Below are 13171 nucleotides of genomic sequence, written 5' to 3' on the forward strand. Positions count from 1 at the left end.
GAAGTCGTAGCTAGAAAATGATTCCTGTGTTTGCGGGGGGAACGACGCGGGCCGCTTTAATGAGGAAGAATGGCCTCAATTCAGTGTAATGTGAACCCGGAGTGATTGCATTCACGGCTATTAGTCAAAGCCCTCATGTTTCTGCCGGCCTGGTAGGAGAACCTTTGTAGTGCCAAGGCTGCCAGGTCACCCCATCAATATTACGGATGCGTCTTAATGTATAATTAAATGGATCCTGGTCCAAAGGACTTCAAAGTGGGAAAGGCTTGCGGGCCACCAGGTGGTCTGTTGGAAATCAGGAGTGGTTTTTGAGAACCTCTAAGAGGGAAATGATTAAAAAACACACAAGGTAATTTGAAATGGAGAAAGATGCCTGTATTTATTTATGTGTGTGTGTGTTCCTGTCCTGAAGGCAGAGTGTATATTTATATATATAAGTGTTCATATCCTTAATTCTCGACGCCCGGTGCTGAGGTTTGTATATCCAAGCAGCTGGTAACACTGACAAATGGGTCTTGGGGTGCTTTCAAAACCGCTAGTTTGGTTAATTTGGTCCTTTTAGTTCTGGTCCTGGTGGTTCCTGTTCACACCGACTTCTTTACAAACAAATCAAGTGGCGTAAACTTGAAGTTGTACAGGCCGACAGGCTGATCGTTGATTGGCTAGACAGTTTGGGCGGCTGTCATCCTGCATCATCAGGAACTCAAATGCAGCAATTTAACGCTTTTGATGTGTATATTTATGTTCTTTGGTGTCACAAAGCACTCACAAAGAAATAACGGATTATAAGCATCATTAGTATTATTAGACTGCATGTTCTGAGTAATGATAAACAGGACTGTAAAAAAACCCTCTTATTACTGTAGAAATGACTATTATTGCTTTTATATACATGGCTTTAAACAGATCACATGTCAGAATGCTTCCTGAACAGACTTCACCATAAGCAGATGGATTTATTAGTAGTTGAGCTTTTGAAATCATGCTAAAAGTCACTTTTCTGCTAGTCAGTTTGCTTCCCCACCACAAACCAGCCACACCAAGACCCAGATATGAATATAATAAAAACCTAAATACATCATCCCCATTTTTTTTCTATACTTTTCAAAAGAGTGATTGTTCTTCTGGGAGGCTTTACTGTTGGAGTGGGGATTAAATTTCACAAGCGAAAAAGCAGATTCACCGTTGATGAGATGAGAAAAGGATGGGAGACATAGAGGGAGAACGATAGGGAAACCACTCCTCTGATTTATAGTGTGATATGAAAACATGGTATCACAATCAGAGGATCAGCAGCCGCAGTCATTGGATACGAGTCCCGAGCGAGCACTCTCTTGTTAAATCTATTCTAAGCCATGAATGGAAACCATTAGCGATAGACGACCTCAGATGAATAAAATAAGGCGCATTTATATTCCTGCAGCCACTTTCGTGTCAGAACCCACACCGCCGTCAGAAACACCCTATCAGAAAGTCGGGAACAGAGAGTATTTGCTCACTCGCGGGTGGCTTTCTTGTCTCTTTGACTCGTCAAATGTACCCCGGATAAATTATTCCCCTTTTTTTTACCACAAAAGAGGGCTATGGCAAATTGCTTCAATGGGTTTCCACTGAGGTAATTGTGAAGAATAAAGAGATTTACTTATTTTCCATGAAATCAGCAGCGTGGTGGCACAGAGAACGAACGTGAGACAGAGAGAGCAAATTTAAGTCTGAAGGATTTCTTTTTTTTCGGTTAAAACTCGGCAGTCTACCAAGTTCAACAAGGCTGTAATGTTCACCGACTACTGACTCGAGAAGCGTGACTTGAATTCTCCTCCTTGTACATCGTGGAAATTAACAAGGAAAATGAGTTTGAACCCGACTAGTAACTGAAAAAGGATGCGTCACCAGAAAGAGGTGGGCTTTACTTTCTATTTACTTATATGCACCAATTCCTGACGGGGCAGGACCAGTTTAAAGAAACAGATTTGGGCTGCTGAGTCACTGATGCAATATTCTCCTACAGAAGGAGTTGATTTAGGAAGTAAATGTAGTATAAAGGTAGAGAAATTGGGGGTTTTCTATTTGAGCATTACTTTGTGTTTGCGTGGGCTTAGAATAAAGGTTCTCTCTACTCGTAAAATACATTTATGAAAGTGTCAACAAGACAGACATGTGTTTAACATTACAATAAAAAAAGAATAGGTAATCAGAAGATCCTTAATTAAGCCTTGACACATCATATTTTCATAGAGGAAGACAATCAGACAACTGTATGCACCCGAAATATGCACAAACTGTATAAAAAGATGTAGTTTGGCAGCTGTTTTGTCCATGAAGACAAAATGTCTTAAATGTTAAGTTAAAGCTAAGTGATCTATAAGTTAAAGGCTAAAAAGGATGATTTAAATCCACATGCTTACTACAAAGACCAGACAGAGCCAGTAACCAATGATCTCCCTTTCTATTAATCAATGTGCTTAATATCACAGAGAAAGTGCTGTCTGCTGACTCACAGAGCCAGCTAATGCTGAGTGAAATATTAAAAAAGAGCATTTCAGCATTTAATAAAAGCTCCCCTTACTATGACAATACAAACAAATCACGTCTGAATGCCGATCAATAAAAAGAGAGTGAAGTGGCAGCGGCTCCGTCAGCATAAAAACCCCCAGTTAAGTGTAAAAGTGTAGTGCCGCCGCTGCTGCTGGCACATGAAACTAAACCCCCCTAAAATGTGGAACATGTGTAGGCATATTCTCTGGGAAGCGTAGACAAACATAGACCCTGAGAACCAGCCTGCGTGACCCTGGATGCCATAAACAAACTCCCTCCGTGGCTGTGACACACCAACATGATACCGCTCATAAAAAACACATTCGTACCATTGCACCTGTGCCTGTTCAGCACTCCCTCTCTCCGTCCACGCCTGCAGGCATGTGTGTGTGTGTGTGTGTGTGTGTGTGTGTGTGTGTTCACGTCCTGAGAACGAATCAGTCAGACTTGAACGCAGACAGACACGTAACCTGTAATTTGTACACAGGGGAGCTTCTCCTTCCCATCGCCTCTGGCTCTGTGTGGCTTTCCAAAAACACGCAGTGACGTCATTTTAAGTTATTAACTTTATCCTGCTTTTGCAAAAAAAAAAAAAAAAATCCAGATCTGGGAGCATTGCAAAAATATGAAATAAATAAATAAAGCTTACCCCTCCAGATGCGTCCGTTCCTTTACATTTGAGCCAAAAAGTGGAAGGAATGCAGTCAACGCATCATCCCAACATGTTGAGGACGCAGCAGTCAAACCCGGCTGAACTTGCCGCGGGGCGACTCAAGGAAAAGCTAAAGAGATAATGCGTGTCATGCGACGCCGGACCTCGCCGCTATAAACATGGTTGCTCAACCTTCCATGCTACGACTGTTCAAACATCCAGCTATTCAAGAGTTGGCATGGTTTGTTCAAAAGTAAAAAGGAGGGACCAGAGGCTACCGTAGAGCACATGGCCACAAGTCCACACACAATATGAGTGTTTGTGCACACACACATATAGACACACACACACACACACACACACACAGGGCAGTGGAGGGGAGCTGGCAGAGGCTGAATGTGTCCGCTCCGGGGGAGAAGGGAAGAAAGGGAGCAGAAGAGCTGAAACAAACGCATGCTGGCTTCTATTAGTCGAGCTGTGGAGCGGGATGGAGGGGTGAGGAAATGTATTCATTCCTCCTGCACCCCCCCACCTCCCCTCCCCTCCAGCACTCCCGCCCCATTATCTCCATTCTGAAAAAGCGGCGGATGAAAGGGACAACCCCCCAGCGGCAGCACTTCTCCCTCCAAACTCACGCCGACGCATTCTGACGGCTGCTTAATTGTACGTGATACAGCCCGGGCCCTTTCTCTTTCAAATCTAAAACAGATTGCTTCTCCCTGGGGAGGGGATTATTGGACAAGAGGGATGACAAAGCGGGAGGACAGTGCAGCGCTCTGGGGGGGGTGGAGAGCGGAGAGAGAGGGGGGGTAAGCTGGAGAGCGTGAGTGTATGTACACGTTTTTCTATGTTTTGTCTTTTGTGCACGCCCGAGTCACAAGAAGATTACGTTCGTGTCCGTGCACGTGTCGGCGGCGGCGGCCGGAGAACGCGTGCACAACATCCAAGATGATTGGATCTTCCTGTCCCACCACTTTCTATCACACGTTCACACCTCCCTTTCTCTTATCTGCGCCTCCTCTCCTTCACCCCCCACCTCCTCTGTGTCTCTCCTGACCCAGCCTTTCTCGGACTCCTCCCCCCCCTCTAAGCCCACGCTGCATGTATGTGCAGTGACATTTGAACAAAAGCCGCTCCGGACATCACAGGAGGGAAAAAAAAGAAAAACATTAAAATCCTCTTTTCTCTCACTCAACTGGCTAAAAGTGCACATTAATGACTGAAGTCGAACATGGAAGCTGGTCAGGGGTCAGGGGTCAGTCCTCCACAAACCACACGTTCTCTTTCAAACTCGTCCTCAGGTAACGATGCGAAACAAGTGAAGCTTCCGATGATGCGCTGGACGTGATGTTTGCACGCCCTGACCTTTACCGCTCACACACACGGCTGCACAAACATTCACGGCTGCTATTGTGAGCTTCCCTAAATACCCCCCAAATAGATCCATGCACCCCCCACCCCCGTCACCACGGAGGTATGTCCTCAACAGTCAAGGACGCATCCTGCGTAAAAAGCACTGTCTGTACATGCATGTGGAAGCCTCCATGGAAAATGTTTGATCAGTAAAGACAACAAAAGGAAGCGAGAAAGTGTGTGAGTCATCTAAAGATAGCCTTTCTGAAATCCCACGTAAATAAACGCACGCCAAAGAAACGCTCGCTCGTTAAAATACTGGTCATTTGCAGTGATAGGACCGTGCAATCTGCTCCAGCGCTACTATGCAATCAGGCGAGTATGAGGCACACTGTCATTAAGCCCGAGAGATAAACAAGTGCCGGAGGAGAGCGGGTGGTTTAGGAAATCTTTTCTTAACGTACTCGCACACGAGAGAACACACACAAACTGGAGCTTTATGGCATCTCGTTCTGAAAGATGAAACATTCAGAATAATTCAGTAACGGTATTTCTTACATCGTCAGCCAGTTGGAATTATTAGGTGCAAAGTGATCAAAAAGAAAATCCTCTTTTACCATCTAAACTTCATGAGTATCTGCTAGCTTTTTACTGCCAACCAGAGGAACCCTCTCATGGAAAATCCCTAAATGTGACTCCTGTCATTACAGCCAAGTCAAATGCAGCACGATGACAGTCTCACTCATAATAGGATGCTGATCTGGAGTTAAGACAGAAAAAAAAAAGGTACAATTCTTGCTGAAGATCTCAAACACGTATATTTAATGACGTCTGTCACGAATGCCTTTGACATTGTTCATCGGTCGGCGTACGCAACATGTCTGGGAAATCTCTGATTCACTGTGGCTGGCATTTAAAGACACACACACACACACACACACACACACACACACACGCACAATCCCACGCACACACTATTCAAATAATGAAAACCACAGATACTACCCTCTTCCTCTTCCCTTACACGCAGTCACTCATCAAACTTATCAGAAGAATGAATGACTTCACTTATTGCTTTCCACACACACACACACACACACACACACACACACACACACACACACACACACACACACACACACACACACACACACACACACACACACACACACACACACACACACACACACACACACACACCACAGTAAATTCGGGCGATGGCAGAGCTGCTACTAGAACAACGTTTGTCTTGGCAGGCCCCCCCTCCTCCCTTCAGAACCTAATTATTTGCAGCAGCTGCTGCTCATGCTCTTGTTTGTAACACAGTGGAGCTAAACTGTTTAAAGGATCTCCCTCCTCTTCTGGGCTGGCAGTCAGCGCTGCCTTTTTAAAACGACACCAAAGCTGCGTTGCTACGCTGTGGGCTCGGGCTAATCAGAAATGGAATCTAAACGCCGCCAGAGAGAGGAGAAGATTTACGGATCGCTTTCTCCAAACGCCGAAAGTTTCAACCTCTTTATATTTCCCCGGAGTCCTCGCTCACTAACACATATTGGCAATGTGGATATAGTGAAATGTAAACCGGTCGGTTACACTTCTGCCAGGTGTGCCTGGCACAAGCAGGCAGCATCAATTCTGCCATTTAGAAACACTAATGTAAGTGTCCTTTCTGTGGACTGGAAGAGGAGGTGAGCATATTGATCCAACATGAAATAAAACATAAAGAGTCCCAGGCTCTCACTCCATTAAATTAGAGGAAATTCAATAACACTTCACACTTTGCTGACTCCAGTGTTATCGGAAGCATAGAAGTTAATTATGAGAGTTTGATCAGCCAAATTTTGCACGAATGATCTCCGCTGACCTCGAAGCCAGCAGTAGTTGCAACCTTTTTTTGGTGGTTGCATTTAATACTTCAAACGTCAAGCAGGAAGTGTAGCTACGGCTGGTTTACCAAGGTAAACACAAAGTCACACAACAGCAGCTTTCACCCACACGACCTCCTCTCAGCCCGGCTGCTGTCCACAAAACCTTTTACAGCTGCACAATCTCCATTCGCAAACACCTCACACGCGCACACACACTGCCTGGAGGCTAGGTATAAATACTATACATCATATTCCCACTCCGCTGGCGAGTTTCCCCTTCTCACTTGACTTGAGTTAAATAGCCTTAAGTGAGGTGTACGTTGGGAGTCTCTGCCTCGCTGCCTCGCCGTGACAGCCTGTCCGGGACCGACTCTTCAGCAGCTCATCCATTTAGCACATACTGACACGTTCTGCCAGAAGTGCACTCTGAATAAGATTTATGAAGAAGAAGAAAAAAAAACCTATCTGGGCTGCAGTGAGGGGAATGTTAAATGCCAGACTGAGTTTGGAGAATGTAGAGAGAAGAAGATGTTTTAATTCCCTATCATTAGAACTCAGAGTCAAGATTTTAGGATTTAAAAAAGAAAAGCTAATGCAGGTTTGATTATTTAATCCATATTACAACTCAACGGCACACTTTAAGTGACAGCCAGCTTCTTCACAATCTACACTCGACTTTCAAACTATCCCGCATTCAAAAGAAGCACTAGAAATTAACAGATGGGTGCTTATGGATCGAGGGGGGGAAATGACATTAATGGAATGTGCTGCCTTCTAATCCCTTGAGACGGAGGAATTTGCGACGGAGGGAATTCCTGTCATTCAGGGGAAAGAGAAAAAAAAACTATGAAGTCCAGCGCACACAGAGCTGCTGTACAGGCAAACGCTGCACTTGTAGACTCCCGTTCCTGCATCAGAAATCTCTGCCAACTAAACAAACCCAACATGCACGGACCTTGTAAAAGCAGTGGAAAACAGCATAAAACACACATATAAAATGAAAAAGTTTTAAAAGGTACCTGAAGGGCAGGAAAGCAGAACGCCGGGCCAAGTGGAGAGAGGCAAGGCAAGGCTAGGATTCCTCTCTGGAGTTTTCCTTCCTTCACCGGGTCTCCCCCTCGCTCAGAGAGGGGCTTGTGTCTCGGCTGCTGGAGGTTTTTTGGGGAGTTTTGAAGAGTGGAGAGGGGGGGACCACACAGCTCCTGGAAGACAACCTCTCTCCTCTAATCCTCCCTCCGATGTGATGACACTCTCTAACCTCGACCATCTGTTGAAACACGTCCCGGAGCAGTCAGCACCGCGCCGTGTCAAGAACCCTACCCCCTTTTGCCCAATCAGAGACCGGCTGCTGGGTGGCTCCTTTGCTGCCAGGAGGCAGGGACAAGGACACAGCTCAGCGCCGAGGGACGGACACACACACACACACACACACACACACACACACACACACACAGAGACACTCTACGGGATGGAAGCAAGAAAACCCCCAGTCATCGTAACCTGAGAGGCAGGGAAGGAGGAAGGGACCGGGAGAGGAGGGGAGAAGGAATGGGAGGGCAGAGATAGAGAGAGGAAGAGAGAGAGCAGAGAGAGAGAGCATGTCTAAGTGGCAAAAGCATGCATATATAATATGGAGATAAACTAATGTATAATACAAATCTCACACTGAAAAGTCATGCACACACACCCATGAAACTACTCTCCCTGACACTTATTTCCCCCAGTTTCTTCTCCTTGCAGCCACAAAGTATGTGGTCTTAAGTATCAAACTAAAAAAAATAAGAGGGGGGTAATAAAACGCCGTAGTGGCCCTGTGGTGGGGAATGCCGTTGGCACTAAACTGTTACATCTCCAGGCACAGAAGCACAGGCAGCAGCCCTCGCACCTCTGTGTGATAAATCCTTACAGTCCCTCGGCTGCATTCCTGCCCTTCACCACCTATTGCCTTAAGTTAAAAAAAAAAAAAAGGAGGGCAGAGGGGAAGACACTAAAATTACAAAGCTGAGGAAAGAGTGAGATAGGAAGAGAAAGGAGAGGAGGAAAAGATAAGGTGGTGGTGGTGGGGGGGTTTACGGCGAGATGACAGCACACTGATAAGCAATCTACCGTTTTACTGTCAGCGTTTAACATCTCCTAAATTAATCAATTTCAAACCATTAATGCAAAAAACGCGAGAGGGAGGAACATTAGGTGAGAAAGGCCGTCACATTAATCATTCCTGTTGGACCCCACTGTCCTGCTTCGGCCGATCCATTAAAAAAGGATTACAAGACCCCGATGATATTCGGGGAGCGACTTCAAAGAGGCGAAGCCCCTAATGAGTCAGCACCCGTTTGATATCCGACAGCATCACAATGAGTCAATCAGAGGTGTGAACCCAACGAAAGAAAGGGCTTCCAAGTGGCTCATTTACATTCTATTAGCAGCGGCAACATCCTGGCCACTGTTTCAACTTCCCTTTGATAAATACCGTTGGGTTCAAAAAGGTCCACTGACAGTTATTAATGGAGACTTTGATCATCTCAAAATCGACACTGACACAATGGAAGGCTTTAATTTGCCCATTTACATATATTTATGGTTATTTAAACCTTTGTTTATTAAAAAAAGCCATCTTAAATTGACGTTTGTGTATCAGCTTTCCATCTCAATCTGATCAAACAGCTTCTGACACTGTTTTTCGGTGTGCGCCCCCCCCTCAGGTTTACATATGAGGATACAGGATTAAACTAAACAAAGCTTATTTTCGCCAGGGACACGTGAAACTTTCCCTCAGCTTTGGAGTGATGTTTGAAACAGGGGAGAGAGGGAGAGAGAGAGAGAGAAAGGGCCGGAGGGGGAGAGAGCTCAAATTAGATTAACTAAATTCACAAAGACTGTCCCCAGCCCCTCCTGCATGGCTACACACATCCCAACCCACACCTCCGACAAACCCCAGCCCCCCATTCTCACGGCCGAGAGGTTTCCAAAAGGGCCTTCAGGCAGGCCAGGGGTGACCAAATCCCTGTGCTTTTTACTGGATTAAAGATGGCTGCCCTGCTTTTTTCATAAACCGAGCACATCTGTAAACATCATAAATCCATGCAGACCGAAAAAAAAAAAAGGTTTTCTGTGAGGAAAGCCGTGCCTAGAAACGTAAAGGAGGTAGAAACCGGTCGTCCACCACCAACAACATATCATCCATTTTGCCCCACCGTGCTTAATCTCCATTTTCACTTCCGCTTATGATCACAACAGCAACAAAGGCGAGGGTAGAGGGAGGTCAATAAAAAGGCCTCATCTTATGAATGACTGAATGACCTGCAGGGGGGCCAGAGGTTCTCTGGTAACCCCCCCATTCACTCTCCTACTCCCCATCCTTCAACAACAAATGCCCCGAGCCCATTGGCGGTGGTTATCCAAGCCATTAATAGCTTTAAGGTGACCTGTCTTATTTTAGATCTCTCTACCATATGATGTCATTGTCCAAACTTTACTCTTAAACTGGATACGAGCCTCCTCACATCTCAAACTACCCCCCCTCCGTTTTCCTTTCCAACTTTACCAAACCATCGGTCGGGGCTTGCAGGTGCAGGCGGAGGCCAGTGTTGAGGGGCTACTCGGTTCACTAGCTCCATTCTCTGTGCCTGAATGAGATACATAGTGGGTGTCATAGCGGTGATCCGGCCTCAGTGCCGGTATGGAGCTGAATCTAAGGGGGGATACCGCCATGATGTAGAGGAAAGGCATCACTTGTGCCATATGGCATTTTAAATACGTACATGCAGGTATCAACGTATCATCTACTACATAAATCAACTGCTAATTAAGTGCTAATTTTGCTACATGAGGCAAAACCTTCCCCCCCGCAGCTAAGCCCAGGTGTGATGGAGTTCGTAACCTTCCCATTTGCTCCCGTTAAAACCTTTAAAAGAGGGGGGGGGTTGGATCGGTGTCATCTCAAGTTCATGCCAGAGGGGCACAGCTGAGAGCCGGGGATGCAGCAGGAAAGCAGGAGAGGACATGCACAGTTGGTCGTGAATGTACAACGCCAGGAGGCGGAGGAGGAGGCGGGGCTTCTGCAGGGTTTAGTGACAGCTGAACACGCAGCACATGCATGCGGAGGCAGCTTCTCCTCACGCCACCCTCCTGCTGCGCCATGCATGTGCCCACGCATGGAAACCACACATCCACCGCAGACATGTATGGCAGCATCTGTCACGACATCCGGCATGAAGCCAATCGGCGAAAATCCCTTCAGTCACGCTGAAATCATCTTAATACCCGACGTAAGACACTTTCGCTTAATAGTATTGACGACAGTGTTACGTACTTGGATCCAACTCTTTAGCTACCAAAAAACAACATGTTACCAAAAAACAACATGTTTTTTTGGTAACTTGGCTACAAAAAAACATGTAAGTGTTGCTGCTGGTTTTGAGTTTGGTTTAATTGAGCCATTAACCCCAATCTGCTCACAATGATAGTTATTTGCGTGGACGTCAACATACTTTGCGTGTGTGTGTGGCATTCAGTTTCCGGGTAACACGCCAAACAGTGAATAACACAGCAAATCACTAGGTTTTTTTTTTCTTTTTGGTGACTTGAAAAGGTTGCCAGTCATTGCTAGAATAAACATCAAGGCCGACACCTATTTCTTCAAAAGCCAATGTGGAGCAGCTGACAGGCAGCGCTGCAGACAAAGGGAATACACAAACGCATAATGACGTGATTAGTGGTCACCTGAGATCACGTGTTAGGTCATGATGATAGGATTTTAAATGTGCCATCACCTCTCTGGCAGATGATTTACCTAGGGGTCAACCACGGCAACCAACCTGTGTGAAGGCAGTAAAAAGCCACTTCATTTCATTGAATGTCATTAATTCAGTTACCGTATTTATCTTTTTTCCCAATCATGTAAAGCACCCGGCGACTATCTTCAGTGAAAACACTCGTTTCCATGAGTCACTAATCAGACAATGTTGTTTTTCCAGCTTTCTCCCAAACTTCTCCTTCTCATTTCTGTTCTGAAGAAACATTTTATTGAAATTGTATTTCCATAAAGCATATCAAACGACAGATGTACCATCGGTAACGACAAACAGGCGCAAATACTTAATAACTTCCACGTTTGAGAGGAATGTAGCCGATATTGGATGAATTATTGGCGTGAAGGAAAGAAAATGCATCCAGATTTCCAAAATAACAACAACTGTCGGCGCACTGTGATTCACTGGCTCTCACTGGCTCTCACTAGCTCTAGAAGGCTATTAGGTTCAACATTTTGTAGGGTGAGGTATCTCAAATGCATGGACAGATTCATCAAAACCCATCAAAAGACCCGCTTTTCCAGAATTACGTCATGATATAATCCGATGCTAGTACGTAGAACAATGTACGAATCTGATGGACCACCCAGGAGTAAGACGTTCCGAGAACTTAGGTAAAAGACAGAAGAGAGGAAAGATGTGCTATCATTGCGCTGATCGGGTGAATCACAGGATGACGGAAATGATTTGGGATGGCCTCCAGGTTCAGTAATCGGGTAAATGGCTGGGAACCAGAGCTGTAAGTCAGGGAGATATGTGGGAGATACAGCAGGGAGATACCGATCACTCTCCCTGGGCCCGAGTAGGAAGATGAAAGACATTCTGACAGCTAAGACAATGGTGGTCATGTAGGAACCAGGTCCCACAGAAGAAAAGCCCCCAGGTCGGGGGGTGGGGGGGACCTTTAAAACGGTAACACAACTGGATTCCAACTTTTTTTAATTTATGGAGCAGATTGATGCCTTTTGTCTTGTCTTGTCAGACAGAAGCTGTACAAGAAGAGATAGGAAGACGACCTGCAACACTCCTCATGGACGAGACACCTTGATGGAGATACAACATAAAATAAAACATTTTTTAACTTTATTTTTATTAAAGAGAAACACAAACATTCCTTGACAACACCAAAAATTATAGGACAGTGCTAAAGAAAAAAATAACCCATTGGGGCCCAGAAAGCTCAATAATACTAATGAATGAAAAATAATAAATAAATAAATACAAAATAAATAAATAAGTGGACAGTTAAGACATTCCAGCATATATATATATATATATATATATATATGCATATAAATATGATAGTCTGTGGTTGCTGGATATTCAACACAAACTGTCTTGTTTAAGGAGTTAATCTCCCTCAGTGTGAAATTCGATTTAGCCCCACCTGAATATGAACCCCGTTGCTGGAACGGTCAACAAGCCACAAACACATATTTAATATCAAAATAAAAAGCATTTTTTTGTAGTAAAAAAAAGAGGAATTGGTATAAAATATCACTGACTCCCAAGCACAGTTCCTCTGCAGCCACAAACAAACGAAACAATAATGCATTCGACAAAGAATATTCCCCTTCATACCCTCCGACTCCACTCAGTCTATTGGATGGCAGGAGAATCTGCTCAAAAAGACACTGAGAGAAGGCAGTAATTGTTGTCATAAAGCCATAATGTCCAGCTCTCGGGAGTCTCATTCTCACCGAGCGGTGCTCCGTTTCCGGAAGCTCACTAATCCTCTCAGGCGAGAAGGTGAAAGGCAGGAACAAGGAGAAAGGGAGGGGGGGGGCTATATGCTGCACAACATTCAAAATGCCTGGTGGAAAATAATCCCATAAAGCATGCCGCCGGTGGCCCGTTGGGAGAGAGAATTAGGATTTTCATAGGGCAGATAGGCCGTTCAATTATCCTCCCTAGAGGCCTTAACTGGCCCCCGGGGGCCACCGTAAGGACGG

At 45.2% G+C, this 13171-nt stretch overlaps 1 protein-coding gene across 6 annotated transcripts in view; it reads right to left on the bottom strand.

Moving 5' to 3' along the window:
- The window catches only part of sulf1 (sulfatase 1), a 32618-nt gene extending 24739 nt beyond the window's left edge, over positions 1-7879 (bottom strand). For 2 of the 6 annotated variants that reach the window (XM_084033843.1, XM_084033842.1), the window contains exon 1: positions 7428-7879. The gene's annotated coding sequence lies outside the window, so the exon portion shown is untranslated. The remainder of the gene's footprint in view (positions 1-7427) is intronic. The other 4 variants (XM_084033846.1, XM_084033845.1, XM_084033844.1 and 1 more) reach the window with 3 other exon arrangements.
- Between the last annotated feature and the right edge of the window lie 5292 nt (positions 7880-13171).

Source organism: Eutrigla gurnardus, assembly GCF_963514095.1.
Source record: "Eutrigla gurnardus genome assembly, chromosome: 18".
NCBI lineage: Eukaryota > Metazoa > Chordata > Actinopteri > Perciformes > Triglidae > Eutrigla > Eutrigla gurnardus.